Here is a 12,917-nt window from a genome sequence, read left to right on the forward strand (position 1 = left end):
TGCTTGTTCTTGTGCATGAATTTGGCAAAAACTTCAGCAACAAAATTAGATAGGCACATGTAACATCCCAACATTTCCACCTAATGACAATTCTGTATGATATTTGGTTGCCTAGGATACACAGGGTTTGAGTTTTCGTTATGCACTGTGTCTGTGGTGATTTCAGAATGACAAGAAAATTGTTGGAATTCAAACATACATTGTTCAATCTGTCCCACACATGACGTCGAGAGAACACTCAGTCATGTCAGAGCACTATACCTTCAGTCTCAGTCAGTAGATGCAGTGACTATTGATACCATAAGGTGAGCATTCATATTCATTTTAGTTGCATGCCTAACTGTACAATTGTTACATACTGCTTCCTGCACTTAACGTTGACACAGGGAATTAACTGTAGGTGCAAAATCACCCAATATTAACACATTTCATAATAAGGGTCTTTGCATGCCTCGAATCCACGCTGCTTTAATTGGGGGCATAAAGAATTCTCACCCAACTGTCTTGACGTCTTGTAACTGGGGACTGTTATGGGTGTTCTTTAGCACTCTAAGTTTCCAAAACTAAAGCCATAGAAGCTGTTGCTTTTTGAATTTTGTGATATAGTAAGGCAATTAGATGGCCTGGAGTTGAGAGGATTTGGCCAATGAAACGAGACAGTGTTAGCAAATTATTGAAACCTCTTTGTTTGCAAGAAAAGCAAACCTGATGCACTGATATTCTCTCCTGTGTGTAGTTGCATTATCACTTCTCAGAATATCGCAGGACCTAAAAGCACAAGTGGGTGAGTGATGAGGCAGATATCAAACCAGGTAAAACGGTTACAAAACGAGGAGGAAAAATAGCTTGGTCATAAATCAGGAAGAATGGGATAGAAAAGCTTGGCTGAACATACAGAGATGATGCAAAAAATGGTGAGAGAAACAGTTATGTTCAGTATGTGGATGGGACAAATTCAGGAAGCGGAGACAAGGGTGTGATCAGATGGGAAAACAGGGAGTGTTTGCCTTTGAAACAGCATGAAAGTTACAGCTGGCAGAAAATAAACACAACAATATAGTGTAGAAAGTGTGGAACGAGCATAAATCTCAGCTGAACACGAAAATCAGTGTGTGAATGATGATGAGTGAGGTTATACTGGTGTGATGGATGTGTAGAATAGACTGAATAATCAGGAGGATCATTGTCTCTTGTTTTATCCTCCACATGATGGTCACATGTCGCTGGAGCCAATCCCAGCTGACACAGGCCAAAAGGCGGGGCACATCCTGGACAGGTCGGCAGTCCATTACAGGGTCATCACACAAAGACAAACAACTATTCACTCTCACATTCAAACCTACAGATATTTTAGAGTGTCTAATTAACCTCTGCATGTTTTTGAGCTGTGGGAGGAAACTGAAGTACCTGTAGAAAACACACACACACACACAGAAGATGCAAACTCCATGCAGAAAGGTTAACCAGGTTAACTTGCCATATTGCAAGATTTGCTTAGGAAAACATTTCCTGGAATTATTAGACGTAAAGATTTTCAGAAAATACCTTATAGAGAACATCCAAACCACTGCTGCAAGCTTTCAAAAAATATACATTTCCCAGGGAGTCTCCATCCCTGCTGTAATCCCTCCCTGCAATGGCTCTGCATTTATTTTCTCCTCCCGTCGTCAAGTCTGCAAACCACATTTTACTATTCCCCCTGTGTTCCACGAAGAACAAAAAGAGCACTTTATGATGTGCCAGCTTTATTGTGTTAAGTGCAGGTTTATAAGGAGCTGGAGGACTGATGGCCTCATGTTTCCCAGAACAGCTGCCATTTATGTATGACATTATAACTGCAAATGGAAAGCTGAAGAGGTTTTGGCAGACAAATGATATATCATACATGTATTTCTACAATAATCACACTTTTTTAACAATAACCAGCAACATTCTATTTAAGGTGGAAAGCAAAAGATCAGTTTGAGATCAAAACAAACATGATCATGACTGGACACAGGGGATGCGTCAAATTACTTGCCAGTGCAGGAGGAAAAGGGCTTTCTTGGAAATGAAACCAGAGGGTCGCCTTCAGCTTGGAACTATACTCTCTGCCAATATTAAGTGGCTCACTCCTCACTGTTTCTAGTGCTGCATGCAAGTGGAAGTCATGAATTCATAGTTGTGAGATCGGAAGGTATAGGGTTCAAATTCTATCATGATATATCAGTGAAATTTGTAATAATGGTGTGCATAATTTCATTGAAATGCTACACTGAAAAAGGCTTTATAGATGAAAATAAAACACATGTGCATTTCCCACTGAGCTGATGACTACCTAATAAACAATAGATCAATTACCACAAGGTGGCGGCATTTGGTTGGTGGAGTGCATGTGAGTTTGTTGATGAGAATGATGAGAGTTACAGGGTTCCTTGAATGCATCACATAGCTGTTCCTTGAAACTCTGTCGTCACCTACGTTAACTCTGCCTGTTTGAATATAACTGCTAATCCTTCCCTGTTTGTCAGCCTCCACATATTATGTAGCAGTGCTACAGTATGTTTTTTGGAATTGTTGATCCATTGCTGCCTCCACCAGTAGGTTCAAATGTGCCATTTTGTGACTATGGTGTTTGAGGTCCTTTGTTTGGATTTACTCAAACTCTCGCAGGCAACAATTCCTGATGTTTCCCATGAGCCACTGTGGCATTCACCCGTGCTTGTGTTGTTGTAAAGATGAAATGCTGTGGACCCTGCGTCGTGTGTCATGACATTAATATGTAAAGACTAAGCAGTATATTGTAGTTTATGTAATATGGCTTTTGAACAACACCATACATGACACGGCCTTGGACTGGAAATTGTCTAAAGGACATTCGGAACTCTGAGTTTTCAGAAAACATAATCGTAAACATGGCGCTCACTTCCTGGCTCTTGAATAGGAGTTTGGCTGTTTATTTATGTTGATGCTTGGGAGCAAAACGCATAAAGAGAACAGTACACTCTCTACTCAAGCCATTAGTTATATCTACTGTCACCATCAGTGCATCATTGCTGAACACTGATAACATTTGTTTCCTGACATCTTGTAAAGCAGAATGTTGCATATCGGACCTTTAAAGGACAACTATATCTCTTTTATTGTCCCGCGCAGATGTAATCCATAGTTAGTGACACTGCACAGGCCGACATGCAAAGTATACTACATAGCGGCCATTCATGTGTTATTTATTTTAATTTCTCCGCTCCTACTTTGTTCTGTTTAGCAAAGGCCACCCTTTTGCTGTAATGACAGCTTGCTAGCACATCCTGTGGCCGTCTGCCATTCACTTCTGCAGGAACTGAGCTCCCTGGCAAGACTTGAGTCAAGTCTCTGACTGTATTGAGCTGTTAGATCAAAGCAGACCTGATCTGGTTACACCAATGAGGCCATTCACAGAGACTACGCTTATTATGAGGGGTTCCACAGCATTAACTATGCAGCATTACCAGTCAAAATCTGATTTAACAGCTTCAGTGATCATGTCTTCACTTGGAGAGCCCTTTGCAATGCACCAGAATCCTTCCCTTACACAGGGAACGACATTTAAACCTCCTCAGAACTTGCATTTTCCCATTTCCCCAACATTCACCTTCAAAGTAAATTAAAGTAGGGGAAACAATCTAGAGTAGCACCTGAGATCAAATGATACACCAACCTGTGAAGGTGTATCACTCGTCTTCAAGAGTGTGAAGGCATCTGGACTCGAGTTTAGATGTAAACATTTCACCTCTCAACAAAGAGGCCTCACTAGTTCTAAAGATATATGTGCAATCTGAATTTCCAAACATTAGTGTCAGTGAAATTCACGACACACTGCAGAATGTCCAGCTGGTTTACTAGCTCAGCAAGCGGAGAAATAATTCTGCTTGATGACCCCAATAAACCTATCTTCATCTGGCCCATGCAAATTTATTTTCAAACACATTTTCAGTAGATTAAAGTTCTTCACATCCTTACTCAATGTTTCAGAAACAAATAAGCCATAGACAGAAATACTTTCAGAAAATCAGCAACGTAACCAACGTGTGCAGTGTCAGCTATTTTTAAAGCCAAGCTGACAAATGCATTGTTACGCGAGTCGGGTGGTAAATAGCTTAATTTATCTTTACATCTTACTTGCGTCCCATGGGCCCTGTGCACAGCAGCCATTTTGAAGGTCACACAGGAAAAAACCACAAGGTGTAAATAATCCATCAAGGAAAGCTGACTTCCATTTAGCCTCCTGCTAAAATGTGTCAAAATGGCTCCTAAGCAAAGGGCCCATTCACACACATCAATGGGCACATCAAGCAACCACCTGACCACAAAGACCATTTTCATTCCCATAAAGTATGATTTATATTGTATCTCCATGTATAAATTCTCCATGGACCTTCTTCTGCCACTGTTGTGTATACACTATGAAATACTGAGAGGGGGAAACTTTCCAGAGGTTATTCCCATTTTTAACAAAACATTGTGTCAGTGTGACGGCAGGTTTTGCACCCTGTCATGAAGAACGGCCATTCCAAACACTTATTAATTGAGCCTTCACACATGTTCTGCACAGAGCGTTTATTTTTGATTAATTAACTCCATTTGGATCCTGATCATTCCCTATAGTGTCTTTGTTCCATCACAACTATAGGACTCACTCCGTTCACACATACTGTATGTGGAGGAAACACCGGAAGTGCCACACATTAACAGGAAGTCAGACTCAGTCATTCCCACATTCAAAATAAAGTCTATACATGCAATAGTAATTTGGGTGTGTTAGCTTGACATAGTAAAATTTCAGTTAAACTAACATGTATACATGTATTTTAAAAGTCTGGTTTTAGTCGGACTAACACAATTTGGTTTTTCGAATGTCACGTTAATGTACTGACTGTTGTCGTCTAATGACTAACTTCCTCTCCCTCCTACCTACATTATCTCATAAACATGTTTGTTTAGAGGGCATTTATTCACCTACAAACAGCCTAACTTCACCAGCAGAGAGGAACGCCTCTTTGTGGAGTTATAGATCTACTGTCAGATCCCAAAAACCGAGAGACCTATGTCACTGAGGACTAGATCAGTCATAGCTGTTGGAATTTAGAGCAATTTAATGCAGAAGTATTTCTTTAATATTAAATAGCAGTCCTGAGAGGCCATAGAAACACACAGGACTTGCCCATCACACGCACAACCATGTCCAGGTATGAGGAATAGCAGTTAAGATTTTCAACACTGGGAAAAGATCCTTGACCTTCATCATTCTGATTGTTTGTGGTGATTTCATGCAAGAATCGCCTCCTTCTCTGCGAGACTCCACTCGGACTTGCTTTATTCTGACCTCGAAATAACCCGAGTGACGATCAGACATTTCTCTTTGTGTTTTTGTCTGTGGGTCAATGCCAGACTCCCTCGCTGCTGGCTCTGTGGATTTTTTTTGTCAGCATATACTTGTAGGGCAAATGTCACATTGTATTTTCAGAGAACTGTGAATGCCACTGATAGTTGACCATATTTTATTCTACACTATTTTCCACCATGAAATGGATTTAAGATGATTTTTACTGTGTGTAGCAGTAAGTCACATTTATTGCCAAAGTCTGCTTTTGAGCTAATTTAAGGTCCGTGCAGTTCCTTTAGCAGAAGGCTACAAAGCTAGAGACAAATTTGGTCTTAAAACATAACAATGAACACAAGTGCATTTTTCGCTCTCTTGATTTCACGTCAGAGCTCTGCAGCAGCAGCAGCAGCAGCAGCAGCAGCAGCAGCAGCAGCAGCAACACCCAGACAGTGTCTGACAAATGCATGATGGGCACTAGTGTGGGGGATGGCACAGAAAAATCGACTGGCAGAGTAATGAATGGCGGACAGCCAGGTTGTCAGCTCGCAGCAGCTGTCCTTCATGGGGGGACTGGTACATGAAAACAACAGAGAGGCAGAGAGAGAGAGAGAGAGGGGAGGCAAGGGAAGGACAGCAAAAGGGCAGGGTTACTTCAAGTGTAGGGGGAAAACAATCCTGCAACCAGGTCAGATACATGGAAATTAATTTGTCCTTGGAAGTTTGTAGGCAAAATGTCAAACTGCTTTCAAGGTGTTTTCTTCTATAGAAAATGCTCTGTTTCTGTTAACTTTTAATTGGATTTGACTGATGACTTTTGACCCGAGTTTTGTTTAAAAAAGATTCAATAAAGTGTTCATCGTTGGCTGAATGGACTTTTGAGCCGCTTTATCAAGTCTACTACAAGGTTCGGCACACTGTGGCTTAAGTGGCAACAACATGACGGTTGCTTATGATTCATTCAGTCATTCATTCATTCATCATCTGCACAGCCCCCAGCCCAGAAACTTGGTCATAAAGTCATATTCTTTTCAAACGTCAAGGCCAAACCACAGAAGCTGCCCCTAATTGTCATTTTATCATCAAACAGACACTCTTGGTATTTTAATTGATTAATCGCTCCCTTTTACTCCGAAAATTAATCAGCTGGTAAAAAGGCTCTCAGTGATATGCTCCTCCTCCTACAGTTCATGAGAACAGACAGAACCGAGGCGTCTCTGGAAGGCTCCGCCCATATTCACATGCATTAAACTGTGTTTATAGTCTCACTCTCTTTAGACAGGTTGATTTTCTATGTAGTCAGTTGTAGCTAAAAAGCTAGAAGAGCAACCAAATGTGTATATGTTGCTGCTTAGTAGAACAGCCAACAGGAGGCACTATGTTTTCATGTTTTCACTCCAGTTTCTCTGTCTGTCTGTCTGGTTGTTTGTCTATGAGCCACATAACTCAAAAAGCGAAGGACAGATTTGGATTTTCAATTTTTCTGGGGTGTAGGTTGTTGCTCAGGGAAGAAATGATGGAGATGTTGGTGGTTGAGACACTGGGGAAAAATCAGTTGTCAGTTTTTCTCCCTGATCTTTTTTCTAAAGGTCTTTTTCTATAATTCATTCTTACGTTTACTTAATTGTACTGTGACATGAGTTCTGACAAGGTCTTATTGTGTTTATTCTAAGCCACAACGTACAGATGAAAACTGTTGCTGCTCAACAAAAAAGTTTAAGAGTTTCAATTGTAACAAACACTGGCTCAAATCTCATTTCTCCTGACCTCCAAGATTCAACATTCAAGATTCAAGATTCCTTTATTGTCATTCCAACACACATTAAGATATGAGGTCGAATGCAATTTCAGTCTCTGCAGAACCCAGTCAGCCCAAAACAATAAAAAGAAAAAAATAACCAACAGTTTAAACTTAAAAATATATTAAAAAAAATAAAATAAACCTCTGGAAGTGAGGTGCTGTGTGATTATAAAAGAGTTAAAATGAATAGAATAATATAATTTGAATTTGAATAACTGTACTGAGGTAGTGTATAATGAAATAAAATAAAATGAGTCCAAAAAATGGGAGTAGTGAATGGAGTCGTGAATTGAATGGCTCCAATGTCTGAAGTAGACGTAGAAGTGTTGTTGGGAGGAAGGAGGTCAGCACAGTCTGATGTCACTGTTGGCTGTGGTTACAGGTGAACAATAGCAACAGTGGGTTTGGTGGATGAAGCAGCGTCGGACTTGTGTGTAAGTTTCAGTTAAAATAACATTTGGAAGGGGGCAGAGTTTTGGAATGGAATTTAAATGTCAGACTTTGTGAAGCAGCACGTGAACATTCTATGACTGTGACGGCTCGGCACATCCATCACACGCACACTGCTACGCTGCATTTGGGACCACAATGTGTTAAACTGCCTCCCAGAGTACTTCAAGCTCCCAAACTTGATTGAAATCCCTGCGTGTGATTGGGCAGCGCCGAACATCCTGCCTCGAATTTGATTGGATATGTGCGGTCGTCTGCCTGAAAACCGGGTCTGCATGACTCTGCTCACATACAAATCAAAGCACAGGCCAATCACAGTCTAAAAAAGTAACTAAAACAGAAAATGAAACAAAATATCACTTTTTATGAGTCACTAGTTTGCAATCTACCTGAAATGTGTGCCTTATGCATACTAATATGGGCCGAGTGTCTGATTAGAAAAGATTGTGTTTGCTGTTTTCATCTGCACGAGTCTGCAGCTCTGCAGGGATAAAAACTAAAACATACAACTGGACTCATTTTCTTAATTCTGTCATAAAAAAAAGGGTTTTTTTAATTAGTGAAATGAGGCGATTCATACTGCCTTGAGCTGTTCACTAACATTTTTAAAAGAAATGACATGTTTCACAGAACAGTTCTGCTGCAGCACGACGTTTTTGTTGTAACCCTCGCATCTGCTCAGAAATGTGAAAAACCAGTGGAAAACGATTCTATTTATCTTTTAAGCTTTTGGTGGCTTTCCCATTCCTGTCTGCGTTGTTGTAAAACCAACTCCAGAGGTTTTCACTCACCAAAATATCTTAAAGCGGTAGTGTGCGTCTTTTCAATATGAACAAATGTACGTTACATTCTGATTGAGTCTATCAGCTCACACAACGCTCTCTGTTTCTCAGTGTAACTGTGGCGACAGTTAGACTAATAAGGCAAGATGACGGCAAACTTTAGGTGAAGAAATGATCCTCACTTCTTCTCTGAAACATGTCAACATGAATGTTCAAAGCGCTGCAGACTTGAGAGGTGTGGGGGAAGTCTTGGAAGGTAGCAACACTAGCAGTGTTTTGGCAACAGAAGTTACACACTGGAGCTTTAATGAGAAAATCATCTAATCAGCATTAATTGCTTCAGTGTTATCACTTTACATGGAAAGTTAATTGCATGCCACAGTTGGAACTCAGCATAAAACTTGATAGTGGGCCAATAAAGTTACAAAACCAGTGTACACAAATGTTTTATACTTTTTTATCTTTATTATTTACAGTATATGTAGATTAGATAGATAGATAGATAGATAGAAAAGGCTAAATTAGTGCAACAAAAATAGAAGTAACTTCCTGCTGTCGCCCCTCTAATTATTCCTATTTCTCCTTTTCCCTTTTTGTTTTCTTCTCTTTTTGTTACTGCATTGTGGAGGGGGTCAAATTTAAAATGTGGCTATCCATTTTATGATATGAAAGCCTTGATCCCTGTTTGGTGCAAACAGTGCGCTCAGTGTATCATTATTCCCCACGCAGTGTTGCAAAAATCATAATTTTTCACCTCCACACATCTCCAAGCCCCACAGCTCCTTTCATTGTCATAATAAAGCAAGTCATTGTGATTTAAAATCATCCTTTTATGACACGTTATAAAAAAGATCCACAGGCTGGAGCTATTGATGCTCCCTGACAGGCATGGCTGAGCACCAAATGGAGCCTGGTGAGGGTTTAGTTCAGCAGCAGCTTTTATTTTCATCACAAATTTACCACTTCCTTTGAGAATAAAAGCAATCTTCTAACATTACAATCCCATTAGAGGCACAGATTAATGTTTTACATTATAATCACCAGTATCTATGTGCAAAAAGGTCATTAACTACACGTGGCCCATTAAATATCACATTTGATTATAACAATTAGTCTATACTTATCGCTCTTATCGTGCATTGCTTTGAACAAGTGTTATGGGAGTGTTCCTTCTCCGCTGCAGCCTTTGAATTTGCCCCTTTCGCCTTCCCTTTATTTATCTGCAGTGGGCACAAAGTGAGCCGCCGCCGCTGCTGCTGCAGCACTGTCCAGTCCACTGCAGAGACACTCTCTCCATTTCCTGCTTTTATTGACCTGTGATTGGACTGTGCAGAACACAAATGTCCCCTGCCCTACCGTCCTCACTTTGTATTGTCCTTTCATGAAATGGCTGACATGTTTATTTATCCTATCATTTTATATGTGTCATTTCGTCCCGTTTCCTGAATCGTAGCACAAATAAGATAAAGCTCGTAATTATCCCTGTGGGACAGGGAAGTAAAAAAATAGAGCATACAGAGAGGGGAAAATCTTGGAAATAGGACTAATATCATTATAAAGACATGTCTCTCAGACACACAGGCAGACAGAGCGGACAGGAGACAGCGGCGGTAATGGCATTCGGCTTTCAGCAGCAGCACCAGCTGTGCCCGATTCAAATGGGCACCAACGGTGATTCAGGCTTAGCAGGGTCAGACGAGGACACGCACACAGGGGGGAGGGGGCTGTGGTGGTGGGGAGAGGCGAGCGGAGAGTGGTGGGGCGTGCAGAGAGATGGAAAGAGGAGAAAGACAGGAAAGGAACGCAGAAAGAGATTGTGAGTAAGGATGGGGGAGGGATTTTGGAGGAGACGAGAGAACGAGGGAGCATTTTTTGCCCAGTGGTAGAAACAAAAGGATGGCAAGAAAAGCAAACAAAAGATTGGGCGTTGCATCAGACGGATGGATTTGTTTGCCTGTAATGACTTTTCTGTCACTGGTGTAATATAACTGTACAATTGTGACATATGGACCTTTTAAGGATTGAGGTTCATTACCCAGACCGAGAAGCCTGAGGAAAAGTAGAATGTTAATACCTTTATTAACATAAAAAGACAGCTCACTAATACATTTTTCCAACCCGATCACAAAACAAGAACACAGTGGACACTTGATGAAAACATTAATGTGGTTTAAACATTCATGCACGGGCCCTCTTCCAGCATTTAAACACAATATACTGTATGAAATTAAGGCAAGTTATAGTGAGGAAAAGTAAATATGAACAGTGAGGAGATGCATGTCCCTCATCACATTTCAATTAAAAGAAAATCATCATCATCATCATCAGCATTCCTTAAAGAGCTAGTTCAGTTTTGGTTGTATGAGGTATGATGCTTAAAAAGGTTCATCTAATAAAAAATACACCTGCTTTATCTCAACATGACTCTTTTTCTGAGTGGAAACGTACATTTATAAATAAGTCACTGTTATGCACCAAAGTCCAAAGAGAAAATGACAGTTTTTTTGTGTCACAGGTAAATGTGAACTAATGCTTTCAAACACCAACGTTCTTAAGATATCGTAGACTTATTCTGTGAGCCTTCAGTTAGAATCTGCTTTTCCTTGTGTCCCTGTTGGCAGCCATGTTTTCGGTGTCTCTGGGTAATGTCAAAGAAGTCAATGCTGACACTGTGTCAGTACCTCAACTCCCCACTTAAAAAAAAAAAAAAGCTGAGCTCTCACTTTAATAACTGTGTCCTGGATGAACTTTTATTTACCACAAGGACTCTCATTCTGCATTCTATCTACACTTCCCATCATGTCTGCCTGCAGCTCTGAATTCAATCCTCTTAGCTTTGTCCTTTCCCAGCACAACAGAAAGATTCCCAAGACCGGAGCCAAACAAGATCACAGATAAACGTTAAAACCCTTATGAGGAAAACACTGTCAGAGGGGAGACTACAAGTCCAAGCCAACAGATACTGATTAGTGGCTTTTGCAGAGGGTCCTTTCTTTTGTTGGAAGCAGCTGCCAAAGAATAAATTAGCGAGCATGCCATTTATTAGCGACTGTGCAGTGCAGTGCACTTTCACTTTAGAAAATTTTGTATGCTTGTTATGCGCCAATGACACCAGAACAAATTCCTTGTATGTGCAAATCGTACTTGGCAATAAAGCTCTTCTGATTCTGATTCTGATTCTGAAGAATGTTAAGAAGAGCTTTGGCATCCCAGTCACAATTAGGTAAACAATTGATAATGTTCATTAAGTGGGGGTCCCCAGCAGGTGCCCTTCAGCTTTTAGAACTTACTAACTTAAGTGATAGTGATAGTCTACGGTTGTTGTTTTGGATTTATGAATACTTTTGACTCTCAGGAGTGCATAGCAGACACACATCATTGAATGCATTTTATTAGGGACACCACACCACTGTTTAAGTTCGACAGCTTCTGGTGACAGGAGCGGTCACTCAAGTCGTCGTTTGTGCCACTTTTTCCAAAAAAATCTAAAATGACATGACACAATATTCCTTTGTTGGAGCTAATAGTTAAGCTAGTAGATTTTGTATGTTACTTATCCATCATGGTATGCTTTAGCGTGTGTTTCTTTAGCTTGTGTGGTTCCTCAAATTTCACAGTAATACACAATATAGTGTCCTTGTTTTCTTTTTTCTGATGGTGCAATAGAGGGCGTTAGTGGATCACAGCGCCGTTTGCTGGACCAACTGGTAACTTCTCCATACGGTTATAGAGATTCCAGGTAGTATGTTATTGAACTTGGAATGTTACTTCAGTCTGGAAATGGACCGCCTCGTTTTCCTCTTCTTGGCTGACAAGACTGGAGCCAGCCGTCCTCCTCAAGGTTGCATGTGTAACATTGTGATGCTTAGGAGTGGTTATCAAAACAGTCTGTCTATCAAAGGTTTCTTCAAATCTGTCATTAACGAAGGCTTGCTTTTGGCACCACTGTGAGTAAACCAACAATCATCACATGTCTCCATTCTGATGTGAACATTACCTGAAGCATTTGACTGAATAATTGCATGAATTAGCAGGTTCATAAATGAGGAACTTTGTGTGTTTACATGCTGTGAATTGCATTGTAGTGTATTGTCAATTTTATCAAGGTCACTAAACCCTAACTTGAAATCAAGTGTTTCCAAATGAACCTTTAAAAGAACGACCCTCACATGTCCTGTGGCTGCATCACAGTCTGGTCTATTGAAGCTATGGTGAAGAGATTGGTTTGTTTACTTTGTGTCACTTTGAAAGGGCAAAGTGAAAAATCCTTTGTTCCTTCCAAGACAATACAAACATCAACAATTGCCATTTCTGTGTTAGCTCGTGCAAAACAAAAACACTCTGTCGGTTGTGCGGAGAAACTCTTAAAGTAATGTCATCATGTCAACATTTGACTAATTATCTTTCAGGAAAAGAAGGTGAAAACAATAAATGGAGTCAGAAACTGAACATGATCAGAATGAGAGACTTTTAGAATTCATGGGCTTCTACAGTGTGGGTCTACTTGGTGTTCGGAAACATGGAGCAATTCTAAACTAAAACC

The sequence above is a fragment of the Solea senegalensis genome, linkage group LG8 (assembly GCF_019176455.1).
Source record: "Solea senegalensis isolate Sse05_10M linkage group LG8, IFAPA_SoseM_1, whole genome shotgun sequence".
NCBI classification, from domain to species: Eukaryota; Metazoa; Chordata; class Actinopteri; order Pleuronectiformes; family Soleidae; genus Solea; species Solea senegalensis.